This window comes from Manacus candei, unplaced genomic scaffold (genome assembly GCF_025592945.1).
Source record: "Manacus candei isolate 608988 ecotype Guabito, Panama unplaced genomic scaffold, ASM2559294v1 h1tg000028l, whole genome shotgun sequence".
NCBI lineage: Eukaryota > Metazoa > Chordata > Aves > Passeriformes > Pipridae > Manacus > Manacus candei.
Window position 1 is genome coordinate 24,282,930 of NW_026138076.1, and position 21,053 is coordinate 24,303,982.

The window sequence follows — 21,053 nt, forward strand, 5'->3', positions numbered from 1 at the left end:
GGAGGGGGAAAAGGAGAAACTAGAATTTATATGGCATTTGTAAGCTGTTTCTTTTTTTTTCTTTTGGTTTTATTTTTTGTTTTTTGTTTTTTGTTTTTTTTTTGAAAGGGCAGTGATTGCTCATTCTTAAAAAGCATTAGGAGCAGTTATCCTTATGGTTGGGTGAAAGAACACATAAAAAAGTCCATCTCAAGGTAGAAGTAAAAAAAAATCTATAGAAAAAAGGCTTAAAATCCCATATTTGATTTCATTTTAGTACCATTTTCTTTCTCTTTCTTGTTCCAAACTTTGGGGTTTAGATCAAATGTATAAAACCCCTTAATATCTTCCACATGAATTAACGCTTAACTAGTTGGGATTTTTTTTTCAGCTTGCTTTCTTGTATTAGTTACAAATACGTTTCTATGATAATAAATCTGTAGTTAGTTCATAATCTCTAGCTCAGGAGCATGATATCTAGTGAAAAAGATGCTTAAAATTTTAAAGAGGAGGCAAATCCCTTCACATTGATTGTTTGCACACTGTGCTATCTGTGATATAGTATTTGTATCAAATTTTCTGTTAGTTACTATAGCAAAATTGAAATGACAACCATCTCAAGAAAGTGTTGCTGATTTTGAATTTATTAAATAACCGCTATTTTTCTAAGTATTACCAATAGTTTTGTCAGGTTTTTTCTACTTAAATAGATTTTTGAAGCCTTTCAAGTCCCTCATACTTTCATTTACATAATATATTGAATTATATACCTCTTTCTGTCACTACTGTTTGTAATTCACTACTGTTTGTAACCTTTCAGTGGCATATAGATATGAATCAATCATGCAATCTGAGGGAGTTTGGTTTTAAACCTCACTATATAAAATGCAAGGGACTTTAAAAAGAAAGAAAACCATGAAATTAGGCTGCCTGCACTCTGTTCTCTGTTCTGGAGAAATACTGACAAAACAAAGGATACCTTACTAACAGCTGTTCAAAATAGACACAAAGAGAAAGCAGTGATCAGAGAAACAGTAATGAGTTGGGAATCTCAGCCTCTCTGAATCAAGTACTAAAACTAGCAAGATTGATAGATCTCAGTCTTTATCCCGAACAGCTAAGCCTTTATCCCTGTTGTGGTGCTTCCACAGAGGAATGCTGCACAAACTAAGGGGATGACTGCATAAAGGTGGGCAAGACATACTAGGGGAAACTTGGAGAGGGGTGGAGAGGGGCACTCTGGCTTAGAAGGATTTGAAGACTGCACAGAAATTATTATTGGATGTTTAAGTAGAGAAAAAAAAGCTTCAAAGTGAAGAGGTAGGAGTGAACTGGGATGGAACAAATGCAGACCAATGAGGGGAAAGGGGCATAAAAGAGACCGGGAATGTGTAAGCAGGCTCTTGGTCACTGTGCTTGTCTCACCAACCCTGCAACTGATCATCAGCCCTCATTTCGTGGTTAACCTCCCTTTTTAACCATTCTCTGTCTGAATGTGCTCTCTATTCTGCATGTGTGACTCAGTAGCAAAATTCAAGGCAGTCTATCTGGCAACCAGAAGTCTGGGTGATGGTTAGTGGGGAGACCAAGGGTCTTGGAGCTGGCTAACTGGAAACTAGATCTGATAGTAGGACCCCAGAGAGATGGAGAACCTGGGAGTCAAACACTGATGGGATCTGGGAAGGGTTTTTCCCACAAGAGCTCTGAGAAAGGATTGATTATTCATGCAGTTTCTGTTTTAAGTGGGTGTCTGTGCCAATACTTTTCTCCTGTCTATTGATCTGTTTGTAAGCAGTTGTGTTTGCACAGACCTTTTGTGTGCCCATGAGTGAGACCTGGAAATAGGACTGGAGCAGATCCTCTCAGTCAGCTCAGGAGTGCATAGACCACCTGCATCCTTCAAGCCACGGGATTTGGCTATATATGGTATGTCTATTAAATACTCTAAGTTTACCTACTAATCTTAATATTTCAAAATTGTAGGGTCAAAACTCTAGGAGATCTTTCTCACAGTGGGTGTGAGGGTAGGAAGGGATATGGAGTTTTGTGTACTTTTTTTAGGGGGGGAGTATTTTTTTAATGGAGTTTTTTTCCATTTATTGCATAATTAGCTTGGACCATAGCTGGATGGGGTTAAGAGAGGAAGAGTTATTTAAAGGCGTTGAGCATGGATGTGCAATTATGTGTTTTGTTATCTCAGTGAAAAATTCATGTTACACTTGGACTCAATACAAATCTTGATTGTCAGGAAGTGACCTGAGATATCCTGACTCATCTCCCTGCAGGTCATGTTTTGGCTGGCTTTGATGTTTAGGGTACCCAGCCTGCAAACCTGGACTGAAGTTTTGCCTTTGGAAAAGTGATTCTGTTTCAGGATTCCTTTACTTTTTCAATAATTCATGGTTCACACATTACAGTGTCATGTCTTATACCACAAATCTGAGGTGCAATTTTGTTCCCATGAAAAGTTGCAGACCAAAGCACTTTCTTTCATGACTGTGATAAAGATAAAATACTGCAGGGCAGGTTATCAAGGTATTGAAAGGATTAAATGAGGTTAGAAATAGCTTTGGGGTTTACTTTGTGCAGGAAAAAAACTTCTATGAAGAAAAGAGACTAACAAGTTGTATCACCTGCAGGAGAGCACATTTTTTTTTGAGTCTCTTGAGGCTATCATAGAACCTTACTAGGGCAAAACAATAAAGATAGAGAAAAAAATATTATTGATTTAGATTTGAAGGGAAACATAAAACTTGAAAACATTTTATATCAATGTTTTTTAAATCCTACTACCAAAAGTTTTGACATGAAAAATAGTTTTTATTACACTAATATTTTTATTTGCTGGTTTTACCTGTTGATAACATTCTCACTTTCCTTAGTAGTTGGCCAGTTAAAAAAGTACTCCTCATTTACACTTGGTGTTTTTTGTAAATGTTTCTCTTTCAAATGACTGGCAAACTAGTGATTTCAAGAGATTTGCAAAGTAGAATTAAATTTCAAGCAATAAAATTCTAACTGAAATATTCACTGTAATATCAACTAATTTACCTAATCAACTATTTAACTAATTACTAACACAATGAGAGTTTACAAAATCTACTCCCCAAGTTTATGTTTTGCCCAGATGGATATTGTGAGAGGAAGTATCCCATAATTGGAGATGTCTTCCCGGGAAGAAATCTTGCATAAGGTTGCTGCTTTGTGCCATTTTTTGACACAAATGGAAAGCACTTCCATTTTATTTAGATACTAATCCTCAAGTGCAAAAATACATCAAGCAACATTCAGGCACAAAATGTTGATCTGATAAGATATACTGTCATCTGATCTTGCAATATTAAGCTTTACTTAATACTTTTCCCTGGCTTCACGTCCTGTGCATCAATTCACTTTTAACCAACTATGTTTCTAGTACATCTCAAAGTCTTTATATATACTACCCCTCAGAAGTCCAGAATTCTGGAATTCATCATTCTCCAACTTCAGCACATTCAAATACTGTTGTTGTCTATGAAAATGTATAGTCCTGAATATTTATTTCTCATGGTCATATAATCCCTTCTTCGTTCTTTGCTCTATGCAGATATGATCATATAATTTGAGGCCTAGAAAATTGTTATTGGTTTCAGAGATTTCTCTCTTACTATTTAAGAAAAAATAAAATTTCACAGCTGATAACATATTTTTAATGGAATACCTCTTGCTATGTCTTGTCTTAATCTAAGTTAAAATGCAGTAGGTGTTACTGCATAATCTTGTGCCCTATTCCTTTACTTGCAAAGAACTGTCTTATTTAAAAGACCAAGATCACAGTTCTGTGTGACTTTAAAAATAAGTTTAGTTTATCTCCTATCAGTGATGATCTTTCTCAGGGAAAAATCCTTACTGTTGTACATGGAGCTTTATAAATACCTCCTGAACTGTGGGGGTTTTTTAAACGTTGAAAGAGACATTAAGTCAAAATAGAAATTGACCACAAAATGGAAATTGAATTTTAGTGAAGGCAATTGAAAAGAAGACCTCTGTACAGGAATAATTAGACAATTACAGTGAAATATCATAAATGAACAAACCAAGTGACAAAAAAATCATGTAAAAATGTCAAGTATCAGTGTAAGTTTATTCTAGATTCCTCTTTTATCTCTTAACTGCCTTCATTACTGTTGCCTGGGACATAACATCATGTAACAGAGGATCACAAATTTTTTGCATACTCAACCCTCACAAATCAAGAACAATTCTTGTTACCCCGAAGTTTAGTAAAGAGAGGCCATCTCTGCAACAACAGGTAACACTGCCATGATATTGTGGAGGAGATAAGAACATTTAAGATAAATAAAATTATATGAATTATTCTTTTTCATAAATGAAGGCAATTTAGAATAGGGAAGAACTAATGGACCGTAACAGGTCTGAAATTAGCAGTCATATCACACTGATGCTGTGACTGGTTGTGGTTCAACTAAAACAATGTTACTGAAATACTAGCAGGAGATGTAATTGAAAATCAGTGCTAAAAGAGAAAAGGTATCAAGAAATTTTGATAAGAGAAGAGCATTTTTTCCTACGGCAATAGTTCTCAAACAATTGTGTGGCAACAGTTGACATTAGGCAAGCTGGTACACGAGGAAGTCTTGACACACCATATAGTGTGAGCTCTACTGTCTCTGATTGATGTATCCACTAAGGCAGCTAAAAATATTTTCCTGCTATCGCTTTTCTATGTAAACAGCTGCTGTAATTGATAGTGATGACAGCTAAGTTGGGAAAACATTCATGAAAATTTTCTATTTAACAATTAATCTATGTTGGTGTTAAATACACCTGTTCCTGCTGCTCTAAGTTGGTTTTCTTGGTGGTATGCTGATTGCAGGCACAACTTGAGAGGCTTGAGAAGCTAAGTTCTGCTTCATGTGTATTTTTTGTCCTTTGGAGTTTGTGAGAATAATCACCTTTGACTCATTTCTGTGATTCGGTGAACAACCTGCATTACAATATGCCAGTAGAGACTTTACTTACAAAAGGATACAAAATGTAGTTAAGTAATCAGCATGTATTCATTGTGCTTAGTCCTCTAAGCTTCAGGCTGAAAATAGCTCAAAAATAACAGTATTTTGTAGGAATTCTCCCTCTTTTCAGTGTCTCTATTGCTTTCTGATAATTACCAAAACAGCAAATCTGTTTGTCTGAAATACTGGAAGGATTTATTTTTGCCTGAAACCTTGTTGATGGATGCAATAGGTATCTAAGGTAATCTGCTAGCAACATTTTCTTGTAATATACTATTCCCTCTCTTTTTTTCAGCTAATTTCTCCAGCCTAGTACTTTCTGATATTATTATTAGGCCTTGGGATATTTTACCGGTGCAAAATAATAGCTGCTGGAGAAAGAAAAGCAGGTCAACTTGCTTCCAGTTGCATTTGAGGGGAGGGGGGCAGAAGCAATGCATTTTCTAGTGCTTTCATCAAAGTGTATTAATTAAAGGTCTCAAATGATATAATTTCTTCTGATTTCCTGAAGAGATTGTTTCAAAGTTAAATATTTTACATGACCACATATTTAGTTTATTTTCTTTCTTTTTATTTTACTTTTTTTTTTTCTCCTCTCCTGGGCCCTGGTCAGTCTTCATACTCACATGGTCCTCTTAATCTCTTCCTTGCCTTAAGCAGTGAAAGATTTACTTCTTTCAATAACAGTATGTTATTGTCCTAAGCCATCGCTTTTTAATTTCTATTTTAGCTGTAGTATATGTGTCTTTCTTTTTCCAGTTTCTAAAGTAGCTTTCATATTTTGGCTTAATGTCATTTTTTGAATTCTCTTTGAACTGCTAATGACTTATTGTCAAGGTAATAATAGGATTGTATGTGGGATCCCTGCCATGCCACGTATGCAATTACTGTTGTAATCTGCACCTTATATTAAAATCTAAGAGAATTATCTGGCTTCTATTCAACAAAAGAGGTTCATTGCCAGTTCTATTACAAATCTTTCTAAGTATCTTCTTTCTGTTAAATAGCCATTTATATTAGTTCTGTATGGTGGATCAATTCTTACAACACTGTAGAATGCATGGCTAATGGAGTGGGCCTTGTGAAAAGATCATTTGTTCAGGTTTTACAGGGAATCTTGTATGTTCCTTGGTGTGTAAGATATTTTAAAATAAAAGTAACAGTAAATATTAGGAAGCTAGCAGAGAATATTTTCAGGACTCATGAAATTTTTCTGATAATATAATCACTAAAGACTTTGTAACTGCGATTTCTGAGTGTAATTGTTAGAGGTTAGAATCAAGCATTTATTTTAAAGTTATTGTACCTAACAACCTTATTTTTCTAATTATCAGTCTTCATGGTACGTTCAAAACACTGATAAATACTTGCTCCATATGGTACAAGTACATACCATATGTATGGTATTCCATACATACTCAAAGTTGTATCCCATCAATTAATGATAGTTTTACATTACATGATAATCACCACAATGAGATTTTTTTTCCTCATTTTGATACAAGCCAAGCAATGTGAACTTCCATACATGCCTCACTTCAAGTACTATTCAGTTCCACTGATTTTCTTGTTTTATTCATATTTGACAAGTACTTTTACTCTTTATTAGATGGATTTACTTGCATTTTTAAAAATAATTAAATAAATGCAATTGACAAGATAATTGTTGTAGATTCCAGAACAATTATTGTACTTCATTATAAATAAATAAATATTTCCTGGTCCAGTAGCATTTTACAGAAATAGTTGTGTCTGGTTCCATGCCAGTTCATGGAAAAATCTATTTTCTTAAGACCATTTTAAAGGAAAAAGGTTCTTAGGCCAAGATTCAGGCTGAGAAAAAAAAATTGAAAAATTATTTGTGGATTTTCTGTGAATTTAAGATGTACTCTTTGGATTGAACTGTGTAGAAGAGTCGACTCTGTACATTTGTGGAATTTAGGGAAGTGCTATAAAGAATTTCTTATTTGTAAAGGAGACCTTTCATGATAACCATGCTAGTCTGTGAATGAAAATTACAAATTCCCTCCTAATGATCCTATTCGTCTTCATAAAACTACAGGTATTAAAGGCAAAGGGAAGATGAGTTGCTTCTAGATTTATAATGTCAAGGAGGGAGACATCTAATGTCATGGAGTAATGGATATAAAAGGTTAATCTGGGTCCAGAAATCCAAGTAGCATAGTAAAAGCAATGATTGCTAACTTCAAGTATTTCAAGAATTATGTATTTCAGAAACTTTTCATAATCTTCATCTTCTTGCAGTGCTCAGTAGAGAAGGCAGCAATCTTCTGTGTATGTTAAAGCGGCTAAAACCACTTCATGGTGAACTACAGAATAATTAATCATACCATGGGATTTGGAGTTTTCAAAGGCATGTTCCTGAACCAGTAATCCATACCTGAAAGAGTTTTCTGTGGTTTTTTTCCCTCTCATAAGCTTTGTTCTTAGTACCCCAAATCTGTACATAAAATAATAGAACTTCTGTTTTCATCTTGCGTATTCTCTGTTTCAAATCCTTTTATAGAACTATTTTTTAATTAAGTTGCATATTGAATTACTTTTTGACACAGGATGATTTTGGATCCTGATTTTTTTCAGGTTAGTTTATATGAACATAAATAGCAGGGCAGCACCGGAGTGAGTGGACACTGACTCGGGACTTTAGATCAGTTTGCTATTTTTCTTAAAAACTCTGACCCTTCTAATATAAACGGAATAAATTTATTTCTGCATTTTGTGTCCTCAGCATATCCGTCTTTATTCCATTCAATCTTCACCAGAGATGTTCACCAGTTGATGCACTTGCTATAAAACGTGAGAATGTAGTAACATCCACCAAAGCAAAAAAGCTCTGATCCCTTTGCTCTGCAATGGGTTGTTGAACTCAAATACTGTAAAAGGTTTCTTTTTTTTCTCTCTAAAAGTAATCATGTTCCTTATAACTGGGAAAAGAAACCAACCTATGTGACAAACAAGCATAACTTCAGAAATTCACTGCAGTCTACAAGTCCAAAATCCCAAAGGGACTCAAAGTGGGCCTGAAGACAGCAGAGGACCAGTGAATTAAGATAGGAAGCATTTTTGTGGTAAGCAGTCATTTCAAGCTTTTCTTTCCATTTTTCATACTCTGGGTTTTACGTTAAAAAAAATTCACAACACATTTTCCACTCAACAGATCTGATTTTAAATGGTTTTACTGCTGTAGTGATGAGATTTAAAAAACAGCCAGTACCAGAATAACAGAGGTGTTTATGCTCTCTGGAAAATTTAAAAAAAAATTATAGTATAAAGGAAAATTGTAATGTCACAATGTTCATATGAAAATAATTTAGGTATGCTTTAGGTCTTTACTGTTTCTATAAAATGCTTATAATTGTTCATCCGTTGTTTCTGCAGTTTAAAGAGCAAAAAATTAATAGAAACTAGAAACATTTGTCTGGGAAAAAAAGCAATGCCTGGAACACTTCCATGTAATTAAATTCAAGACCTGATTTTGATGGAAGATATCACAAGGTAACCACAACAACACTGGCTAATTGGGAATGTGGAGATCAGAGGTGCAACCAAATATCTCTAAGCCTTCAGGGACATGAAAGTGTATGATGTTCACACAACCCTAAAAAATTGAAATTGGGAACTGGCTGAACAGCAGGTCCCAGTGGGTCGTAATCAGTGGCACAGGGCCTAGTTGGAGGCCTGTCACCAGTGTTGTCCCCAAGGTTTAATACTGGCCCAATAGTATACTTTAAACTGCAGAGGAAACTCCATATACTTAGAAGTAAATAGGTTTTTAGCATCATGGAGTGATAATTAGTTTTTCATATAATGGAACCTATAGAAAAATAAGACTTAGATTGAAACTTAGATTTAATCTAAAATTGAAACAACAGTCATAAATACTACCTGACTTCACCAAAATAAAAGTAGCAAGACAGATCTCTAGGACAGATTTCTGACAGGTTCAAAATCTTTTTTTAGCTCAGTTGATTTATTGTTTTTCAGTTCAGGTTGCTGTCAATAGACTCACATCTATGCTACCAATTTTCTCTATTAAGTCCTTCCTTTCATTATTTTTTAATAAAAAGTAGGTTTTAATTAGAAAGTCCATTAGTCAGAGTAGAATAAGAAAAACTTCACAAAACATTTTAAAATTAATCATTTAAAATTTATAACTCAGCTATTGTAACTGTACCTAAAGCTATTTTTATTCTGTGTGTGCAAGGTATAACCTTGTACCTATTACCTTTGTGCACAGTATGTATTTCTTGTTCTCTTAGGAAAACCATTGTAGAAACTTAGCTCTACTTTGACAAATTTTATTTTATTTTATTTTATTTTTAGGTTTAGAACCTTCATCTTTCCCAGCAGAGGGAACCACTTACCTGTTCTGCAATTACTACCTCTCTTAACAGCCCTTACCTGAGAGACTGTTGAATATGCTTTCTCTCCCTCTCTTTTTCAGCTGTGTAACTTAAAATTGTGTCTCTCCTTGGCTCTTAATCTATTAGGAAAAATTGGAAGTTTGTGGAATTTCAAATTACACTTGATTTAGTTTCAGTTGAAGTTTTACTATAGTAGTTGTCCTGAGATGTTATAGTGAAGGTATATAAAATATTAAGCTCAAGCAAATGGAAAAAAGGTAGATCATAGTATGCATGATTTATCCTGTTGCTTATTTTTCTTTCTGTTTTTGATTTGCACTACTGTTGCAGAAAGTTTTATCTCCATCTCCTATAGGTTCTCAACCTCTCCACTTTAGCAGCACTATTCTAATATCTAAGATTGTTTACTTCTCTGTTCATCAGTTCTTTTTAAAAAGAATAAAATTACTTACTTCTTAAATTTCACTTTTACCCCAATTATCATCAATGCCAAATCAGTGTCTTTAGCAAAATTCAGGGAATTTCTCTTTATTACAGCCGTGCTTGATATTGTAATCTTAGGCATAAACCTAAAGGCCCATCAAGAAATAAAGATGTTTAACTGGATTGAATAAAGCTATTTATATATGTTTACACCCAACAATAAATTTGGAAGCAAGGAAATTTCAATGGCAAAAGTCATTCAGGGAGAATGTTTCATTTGAGTGAAAATACAGCCATTTGATTGGGGATAAATTAAGAACAAGAGTAGAGTATAAGCAGGTTCAGTCTTTCCCTGTACTGCACCTAACAGAACAATGGTGATGTGGTGGCAATTAATAGTACTTCCCACAACTCATCAAGAAGGAAATAATAACCTAATCTGACCTTTACAAAAGGAACAAGTGGTCAAAGTAGTTTTGTTACAGTAAAACAGTAAACTAGACAATTGGAGAATTATGTCATGGTAATTATTTAGGTTGTTAATGTGATAAATTTTAATTATCAAGATTATAAAAGTTTCTTTATTTCCATAGAGAAGGTGCAATGTTGAATACCAAAAGATACTCAGCTATACTACTTAATTGGAGATGACTTGGAGTAGAATATTCCTGAAAATTTGAAAAGAAATAAAGAAGCAGATGGAGATTTTTCTCTGCAGAGGTCAGGAGTTCAAAGTAAAAACCTTCTTCAAAAGGTGAGAAAAAGTAGACAGGATTTTCCTTAATTCTCTAACAAGAAGTGGCAGGGAGCCAGAGAGAAAAAGAAGGAATTTTTAGTGATGAGATATAAAAGCAGACTGAAATCAACAACCAGGATGTACACAGCATCAAGTGGCTTTCTTTATGTGTTTTATTTATGTCTTTGTTGTTAAACGGAATTCTAGATTATTTCTGTTTGTGCACAGAAAGGAAACACAGGTAAAAATAGTATTGTGCTAGTTGGGAAGATGAGAGGATGTGAAAATGGATGGATAAAAGTGAATTTTACTGTGGATAAAAAACAATAGTCAGGAAGCAGGCTTGGCAACTTCATTGAACATGATGAAGTTATTAGAAAAGGATAAGAAGGAAATCAATGGAAATCAGACAATACCAAAGTAAGTGAGGTTATCAAGCTAAAAAATAACATCAAAGGCATAAAAACCTTACAGAGGTATGTCTGTTCTAGAAGCTGAAATCAGTTAGTAAGGTATTAAAGGGACTAATATTGTAGCTTTTTGCCAGAGTGATAGTTACAAAACATATATTTGTAGGGCAGTGAAAGTGCTAAGACTGCTATTTCCAGTATGGAGAGCAGGAAAACATTACAAATCATATTTTAGCCATCCAGAAACAATATCAATGAGATGGAAGCAATAGAAGGGTGGGAGGAGTAAGTTGATTTTTATTCTCTCTCCTTGTTCTGTGATATTAAGGTGAAATTGTCATTTTACCTGAGCATCACATTACCTACAGAAACATTGTGATAGTCTCTATCTTCATTGTCATCATTTCATAAGGAGCATGATTTTTTTTAAATCCGTTGGTGAGCACATTGCTGCAGCTGTAGCCTTGGTCTGTACCTTTGCACACAGAAACTATGAAAGTGATTCAGCCACTGCTGCAGAACAGAATTGCTTAAACTTTCTCCTAGAGAAATTCCCCAAAAGGACCGAAAGGTTTTAGACTAAAAATAACTTTCTTACATTTCTATTTTGGAATAAAAGACTATTAACTTTCAAAAAAAGTTAAAGCAATGAAGAAACAGAACAGAAATAGTACATTAATGTGCTGCCCATTTCATCCCTGTAGACTGCAACTTACTTTTCTGTTTCAGTTTGATTAACTTGTTACTGAACAGCAGCAAAATTTGATCATTTACCCTCAGCTCCAGAGAAGCTTTTTACTCTGTTTTTGTGGTCTTGCTGCCAGACTCATCCTCTGTGCCTCCTCTTAGCCTCTGCATGAGCTCCAGCCTTCAGGCTGGATCTTGTTTACCAGCTCAGCAATTTTTCCATCCCTGAAGACACTCAGCAGCTCCTGGTGCCATGAGTGGCCCTTCCAAAGGGCTCTGTTGGAGCCACCCTTTCCTTAAGGCAAGGACAGACATATGCTTGGGAACACTGACATACAGATTGACCAAAGATGGTCAAGTGAGCATGTACAGTTGTCTACTATGCATTAAAATACTGTATGTTTCTTGATGGATACTTGATGTATTTTAATAGATTTGTTTCTATTTAATTCTTCAGCTGCCTTAAAATCACATTACTTATTGGACAAGGCTTGATTTGAATTACTGGGAGGCCATATTTTATTAATAAAATGTAGCTAGTAAGTGATTCAAATTCATTTTAGCTTCTGGCTAAAGTAGCCCTGATTTCACGGTGGTAGTTTTGCACGCAGTAGCATTGAAATTCTCTTCCTTACTGGAAGCATATTCTAGGACATGTATCATAGAATTAAAATTTAGATGTCTGGGCAGGTTTTCTAACGAAGGATTAATACTGTACACTTTTATTTCTTTGGTTTGTTCTTATATTGCATCCTTGCTAGTGCTACCTTGTAAATCTTTTATCAAATGCTATAGTGGTAATCCCCTTCCCACATGTCCTTCACAGTTTTGAGTGCTTTGCTTGTTTTGTGCTCTTGCAGCTTCTCTTCCTACAGATTAAGCCCATTACATAGAAGCAGTGGATAGCAGTACCTGATGATGATGGGAGGACTCAGAAAAAAAGAACATTTTTGTAAAGCTAAGAATCTCAGGCAAGAATGTAATTTCACTGTTGAAAAAACACAAGTACAACAACCCAAACCCACAAAGCAAAACAAACTAAAGAAATGGTAGCCAACTCAGCAAACCAATACTAATCTAGATGGATAAAGAACTAATACTATCTAGACTGAGAACAATAACTTTGCTATAAATCAATAAACTACATTCTTTTAGTTTTCTCTTTTAAATTTTTGTTTGATGTATTCCTAAAAATGGTTCTCTATAAAAGTTCACTGAGTTGTAAATATTTGGCATAAATTGCTTCCTTTCATGGTTCATCAAAATGGTGTAGTTGAATGGTGAAAAATAAAAAATTTCTGTTGCTTCATGGAATAATCTCCATGTAAAATGGCTGACAGTATAGTTAGAGAAAAAAGAAATAGAGGAAAATAAAAACTGAATTGAATTGTCATTGTTATTAAAAGTGTTGCAGATAATATTTATTGAAAAAATAAAAATATTTCAAAGGGTTATATTTCACTGCATACTAAGATACAGTCCAATGGTAATAAGAGGGACATGAGAGCATGCTCTAATTTTTGTAGAATGAATAATTCCCTAAAACAAGTAGAAATTATAAATCTCTCTCAGCAATATGTTTTGTATCTTGTAGATCAGAAGATTCTCTTTAGTTGGATGACTTCAGTGCTAAAGAAGCTGTAAATAACAACAAAAAAAAAGGAGTCAGGGAGTAGAAGAAAATAATAAATAGGAGAAACTCATCATTTTTCCTTCTAAACCTGAATGAGGGTTCATGTCTATCTAGGAGTCAAGGTGCTCGAGTTCTCATGAGGCAAAAGAGAGTAAATTGCCAGTTGCAGACAATGTGAGTGCAATTTTACAAGAGGTGAGTGAATAGGGGACTCTCTTTGTGATTGATTGCTTTCTAAACCATCGAAAGGGTCTGAAATAGTGCAGCCCAGGGGTACATTTTGCACTTTACACGTTCTGGTTTTGGCCATGTCATTTTCATATAAAATTCATAGTAATGTATGTTCAATGTTTTTGTCAATTTTATTAAACTTTCTATTGAATTTGTCTGGGGTTTTTTTACTTTATTAATTTTCTTTCTCTGAGGGAAGATTTTCTGGAGTATGGTGGTTCTCTGCTCTTATTCCTGACAACAATGGGAAAATTGCAAGTGTTGCCCAAATACTACATTTCACTTACCTGCTTGGATAAGCAGCCGAAGTCTCCAGCCTGCTCCACAGCCTTATAGAATTTCTACAATGTTTGTAAACTTAGAAAATGTATGTTATTGTTTACAAATTCAAATATGAAATGCAGATCACATGCTACATAACACATAATAGTGTTTAAAGAGCTATAATGTTTATTTGTAGAAAATCAAGTGAATGAAATTGAAATAACTTGGAACTAGCTCACTTTCACTTGTTTACTTTCTGCTTCTTCTTGGGCCAACTGTTCCTGGAAGTTTGGAGGATTTAATAAAATTTAAATTGGAGGTGCTATACTTGATTAAGCAAAAAAAAAAGTCTATGTTTTCTGTGAACTGGATTCAAAGACAGTTGTGGTAAATACATTTTCACCCAGTTGATCCAACTTTGCACATTGCCTTTTAGCCTGTTCACAGGTTTTTTTCTCTGCAATTAGGCAAGTGTAAAATCCCGAGGACAATTAAAACATTACTATAAAAATAGAACTACAGTTTACACTTCTGCACAATTTTAGACTGCTGCATAATAATTTAGAAGGAAAACTTTTATCATAACAATAATAACACTAATAAATGGGGAGAAATTATCTAACCTGGTTCACAAATTACGATGGGAGACTATCATTAGACTTTACAAAATACTTCTACCATGTTTTATTTAGTTCAATTCTTAAGGAAAATCATAGACAGTGATTTGGAAAAGCTCCCCTCAGCAGTATAAACACAATCAGTTGTCTTCTAAACAGAAATAAGAGCTGTTAAATATGTTGTCAATGTATAATTTGCATTTTAATAGTAAAAGTACTCTGATAAATTACAGTTTTCTGTCCTTTTAAAGTATGTATATAATACTTAAATGTTATATAGTATTATTTCTGGATCACAGGGATTTCCAGTTTTCTCTAATATCATTTGTTATGAGCATTAAAATTGTGCTTCCAGCTCTTGCTGATTAACAGTCATATTTCTTCCTTTCAACAGCTAATGTCACTATGAAAATAAAATTATTTAAAATAAGTATCCCTTTGAAAAGAAAAAAGGAAAGTATTTCACTTTGACGTATAATTTGCTTCTTGCAAATTTTCCTTGATGCATTCTTCATGGAACATGCTGTTCTCTTTCTCTTGGCACAATGCCTAACAGTTTTCTACTACAATATTTCACTCCATAACATAAAATTAAAACATATCTAGAAAATAGAATGCATTCTTCATAATTAAACATTGTCTTTCTCATCCTAGAATTTCTCCCTTCATTGAAATTCATTTATTTGAGATGACTTCTACAGAACCTATTATGGCAGCATAAGATAGTGTAAACAGTACAAGCACAGAGTGAAAGCATTTTACATGGCTACACATGCTGTCCTTTTGCCTGTTTTATTCACACTTAAATTGAAAAAAAAGATAACAGAGTAAAGAATCATTACTTTAGACTTAATGTAAATGAAAATCACCACTTCATCTAGAAAAGGTCAAAGCAGATAAAGTGGTGAATGTTTGGAGGGAGTGAAAGAACAGTTACCTCTCCACAAGGTCTGACGCATCTTTTGTGCTCATTCAGGAGAAACGTGTAAGTGTATTCAAGTTGCTTTTACTCAGAGGGTAACTTTTCTATGAAAGTTTCTTTTGACACAGTTCAAAAAAGGCAGCTTTTTACTTTTCTTTAGCAGTTTGGGATGGGGAAATCATAACTGCTGGTAAAATGTAGTGATCAGCTCCGTGTTCTAAGGTTGAAATGGTTGCTAGCTGCTCAGTGGAAACCTACAAATACAATACTGTCTTCATCAACACGTTCCAAATAGCTCAGGAAATCTGTGGCACAGCCATATCTAAGCTTTCACATATGAGACCTATAACATGAGAGTGGTTTTCTTTGTGATACAATGGTTTTCCTCATCCTTATTGCCTTCTGAAAAGGTAATAATACAGTTTGAGAGAATGCAAAATATTGGTTGCTGTGCAGTTATACAAGAGTAGGGTGAACACTTTCAAAGATATACCACTCTGTGTGGGTTTAGATCCTGTGTGAATTAAAAAAAAAAACTCAAATTTTTAAAAAATAGGCACGTAGAAATTTCACAAATCGTATTTCTTGATTAGGAAAGTAAAACCTACATTTAGAATAGTTAACAGCATTTATGAGCAAAAATGCTTCTTAATCCAAAGAAAAGATCAACCAGAAAATATGATAAAAGACCTTGGGTGGCACATAAAAACTGATTTATTCTTACCTGCTTCTAAAAACCTTGCAGCTATGATTGTATAGCAGAAATATTAGTTTGTTTTTATTCAAGAAATGACACGTCTGCACTTCACTTTATCCCCAGGCTTAAACATATTATGCTTTAACTATCATTACACTGGCTCTTTCATCCCGCAGTAGACATTACACTTTCATTTTATTTAGTTTTACTGAGTGCTTATTTAATGACAGGTTTTTGTTTTGTTTGGATTTTGTGGGGGGGCTCTAGAGGGGAAAGGAAGGAGTCATGAGGGTGTTCTCCCCTGCATTCAGACTGTTCTGTACTTTGAAAAAGTGATGTTAAATGCCTTTTAAAGAAACATCATTTTCAACTACAAATAAATACCCTTTTCCATGACAAAAGAATATTTCACCTAGGGAAATAAAAGAATATTTGTGATAGTGAGCTGCCTTAGAATGAAATATTTCTATTTCTTGTTATAAATCTGTGTGTATGTTTTAAAAATATGTGACTTCATTATAATAATGGCACAGGCATCCACATTTTTACACAGAAATTGACAAATATACTTGTGTGTGTAAACAAATTCATTCATCCATGCACAAAAAGACTTCAGATCAATAATTGTATCATCCTTTGGTTTGTTACACAAACACACACATACACGCAGGTGTGTGTGTATGTATAAAAACAGAAGACTGAATATATATTTGTTTGTTTTAACAGGTGGTTGTTTGTTAACTCAAAATCATATGTAATATGCTGCACTGGAGTTACAGTCAGCAAAACTTTGTTGTTTAAATGACTTTAAAGGTTAGGAAGGTTCAAGTCCAAGGATACTTGCCAGTGCAGGCTGACAATAAATATTTTCATTTTAATGATAACTTGTTTATCATCTTGTAAATATTTTCAGATACCATTTTAACAGACACTGCCTCTGGGGAAAAAAGTACTTTGAAGACTCTATGGTAACCCAGAATCTTTATTTCCCAGTACTTTTAATTTAACATGTTGAGGTGGATATAATAAACAAGGACTCTAGCTTATGCTTACAGATTGTATATATGTGATACTTTTACAGTGATATAGAGTTGGAGCTGTTTTTTCATGATGTTTATTCTTGTTGAAAAGCAAAATTATAGAAAGAGGTCCAAATAATAATATATTAATAATCTTTGCCACAACATCTAGGAATTCAAATATTATTCTCCTAAAGTCTCAAGACACAAATAACATCTATCAGAAATCAATTTTATTATAGACAAGAATAATAATCTAAAAATTCCAGGTTGTGATGCCTAAAATGGAAGAAAAAAATTCTCCAAACAATATTAGTATAGATAAGGTAGAGAGCAGTTCTTTAATGATAGCTTTCAGGTGCACGGAGTACATAGGTGCACACCCACATACAGAAGTCTCACACTTTTATAACTGTAACTAATTATTCATACCTTTATTACATACTAACAGATGCTTTGGAAAATATCAGACAGATCAATGGGCAACAAAGTATAGATTATAGTTTAAAAGAAATTATAACATAAATTTTAGTCCAGGAGATAATGCTAACTACTGTGGAATTTTTCCCAAACTGTTGTAAAAATGCTTCTAAAGTCAAAGATGAAAATACACCAAAAAAACCCTATAAAGTTTCCTCCTGGGCTTTTAACTTGAGAATGATATATATGTGGAATAATAAGGAAAGAAATTCATCCCTAAAAAGCAGAATGACAGACTGCAACAGGTGTCACATAGGTGCTATTTCTATGGGTGAAACCGTGCTGAACTTCATTTGAAACAAAACATTCATTATTTTATATGTGTATAAAGAGTATATATTACTTTATAGTAATTATTATATAATATATAAATCTTTGTTCGTGAAGCCTAACCATGATGATGACATAGATAATTAAATTAAATTAATATTTGCAAAAATTTCTAACTAAATATTTGTTTGATGTGTGAATTTAATTTCTTGTAAGGAGTTGAGCTTGGACTTGAGCAAACTCCAACAACCTGTATTCATTGTCACTTCAACATGACTGGAAGAAACATTCAGTGAACAAGTCCTTCCTCTAAAGATTTTTTCCCTTTTTGCAAAAGTAACAGAGACACTTAAGGTGATGACAAGTATCTGTGGGTTGGAATGCTTAATTTGATTTTTAAATTTTCTTACACCATTACTCAGTCTGCTTGTTATTCCAGTCTATATTACCTACTCTTAACAGAATAACTCTACTTTCCCTGCAGATTAGAATGAAGTGAGATATTGAAAACATACTATAGAAGAAAGAGAAAAGAAGAGAAAAGAAAGGATGATATACAATGTTTCAAAGCTTATTTTTTTTTTAAAGAATGTTTCTTAGCTGTAAAATCATCATACCTACATGCAAACTGTACCACCTATGTTATAGCCTTAAAGCACTTGTTCAGTGATTAAAGTTTTCTGGTTGAAATGACAAATTAAGGTATGAAACAGCATTTTCCTTCAGACTGCTTCTTGGAAAAAAATATATTGCATATTAGAAGTAGATTGCTGAGTTTATTAGTTTATCCCTATGCTAATTCAAAAAACATATTTCTCTCCATGCTGCTACAATGCCTGGAACAGCATACATTTCAAGTGAGTGAAATTAATTTCAGTATCAAACTTTCATGAGTAAGCCAAGGGGAAAATATAACACAAAAAAAATAATTTTTTTAAAGTTGAATGCAAAGACAATAGAGGAAATTATAAAGATTTATATAGGATACAGGTTCATAAAAAAAAATTGAAAAAGTTAACTAACTGGGACCAAACAGTATTTTCTAATTAAAAATAATAAACATTGAAAATTATCCCATATTGTTTTGTCCATGAAACATATTTTGCAATTGTGCTTTTCTTTTTCTTTCTGTCTTTCATATCAAAAGCAATTCTATGAATAAGGCCAGGGTACATTTCTTAGTTGTTTTAAAAGGGGTAAAATTTCTCACACAATTCAGAAAACACTCTGGAAATGTGCTTCTTGATCAAAATTTTAAACAATCACATTTTCATCTTCACTTATCAGTAAATTTCTTGTAATCTCAGAAAAATTTGATCCACCACATAGCATCCTGAGTTGATTAAATCTGTTAGGTATCCATAGTTTGTTTGGGTTGGACCAAACAGAGTTATCATACTCTATTTAATTTTTACATAATACAATTGCTTTTTCCTTAATTTCAGATTTACTTGCTCAGCACATTTTCAGTCCTAGGAAGATGCCGCAATTATCATAACAAGACACAAAAAATAATAATGTCACTGGAAACAGTGACATTATGGACAAATTATTTTATTCATACTTCTATATGTATGATTTTAAACCTCAGCTTTGAAATCATGTTAAATTCATATTGCATGTCATTTGGATCGGGTGGACTTAAGACTTTATCTATTTGCAGATTTTTGTGAGATTTAAGAGTGTATTTTATGATTATTTAAAGCATTTCCAGGCATATAGAAATAAATTGATACATAATTTATGAAATTATGAAGGATGACAAAAAGACAATGAAGCCCATGCCCATCAACCCAAAGACCTAACTATAGTCAAACATCATGTAAAGTCTAAATTTTCTCATCCACACTTGTGAAGTATACTGACAAAAGTATGAATAAGCTGAAAAGAAGAGAATATATTTACAATTTTTTGCCCATTTAATAGATATTAATCTTCTGGAATATTTCTCCATTTAATTCTAAATAATTTAAACATGATTACAGCTTGAAATAATAATCTAGAGTTAACTAGTAATGCACAGTTTGAGAGGCCAGTCACTGATGAGAATGGCTTACAGAGAACTTCAGTTATGGACAAAAACAGACTAAGATAAATTAAATAAATAAAACTTATTATTTTTCTATCTGTCTAAATATTGTCCACATTACTTTTAACTTCTGTGCTAAGACTCCATTTGAGGTATTCTGTGTGACAATTTTCATGTCACTATATAAATCTTCTTTTATTTGTGGAAAATAGATGAACCCACAGGATAAAAGGGCCTGCAAGTAACTACATATGTGAGATATTGTTCTACATGTCATGACTAGACAAGAGTGGCTCCAGAAGTTACAGTATGTAACGTCATGCATGTGCCCAAAACTTAAAGCATAACTGAGAGTTTTTCTATTGATGATCTTTTTTCCATTTTCAAAGCTAAAGAAAAAATTAGATGTTGTTGACATTTTGCAGGAAAAGGAAAGAAAGGAGAAACAGAAAGCGAAAAGAGTAACATCACGGATTCCGATAAGCTTTACCATGGCATCTACTGTACCACAGAAAAGGTTGATTAACATAAAGTTGGAGATTAGGATGGAATTACAGTGGTGCCACTATATCTCTTCTTCCCTCCCACCAAGGAAGTTTAAATGCCAATAGATAGTTGTCATCTCTTTCCTCAGAAAAGTTGAAGATGACCAAGAGAGATATAGAACCTTTTATTATTTTTTCCCTTTCAAAATACAGAGAACCAGAAAGCATTTTTCAGTCTGCTCCTGTGATGCTACTTGGGTCACTCAATTTGCTCTCTGCTGGATGTGTCAATAGAAGTCCTGCTATGTCCTATTTCTGTGAACTATAAACTTTGACAATCTTCTGAAAGCTTGTATAGTAAAGGACAAGTTCTAGACTAAATCATCTTGAAGACTTATCTTGTCCAGGAAGGCTCCAAAGTTTCATCCAAGGAGGTAAATTGTTTTTTTTCAAGAGAGGAATAACCTTCAGATAAGAATGAATTTCAATTCTTTTGAAGAGTTTGCTTGAAATAATTATGTCATACTTCACCCCTACTTCAGGCTTTCTGTTGGGTACTTGATTTATTTATGGTGATGACTGTTTAAACACCTTCTTCTACTTTTAAGAATTTAAAATGTTGGTGCAAAGCTAAATCTTTATAATAGTAGATGAATAATGTAACATATTATTTTCACTATGAACACAGATAAATGAAAAGATCTTTGATGCTGATAAATGTAAATACAGCTAACATGTCCTGATAGTTCATTCATTTAAATAGATGATTTATTA

At 33.5% G+C, this 21,053-nt stretch overlaps 1 long non-coding RNA gene across 1 annotated transcript; it reads left to right on the forward strand.

The window, feature by feature from the left end:
• Positions 1 to 1,189: 1,189 nt before the first annotated feature.
• Positions 1,190 to 10,536, forward strand: LOC127472451 (uncharacterized). Its single transcript, XR_007905008.1, has 5 exons — positions 1,190 to 1,299; positions 5,287 to 5,380; positions 7,919 to 8,080; positions 8,391 to 8,507; positions 10,393 to 10,536. It is a non-coding gene; the product is annotated as an uncharacterized LOC127472451 (long non-coding RNA).
• The last annotated feature ends 10,517 nt before the right edge of the window (positions 10,537 to 21,053 follow it).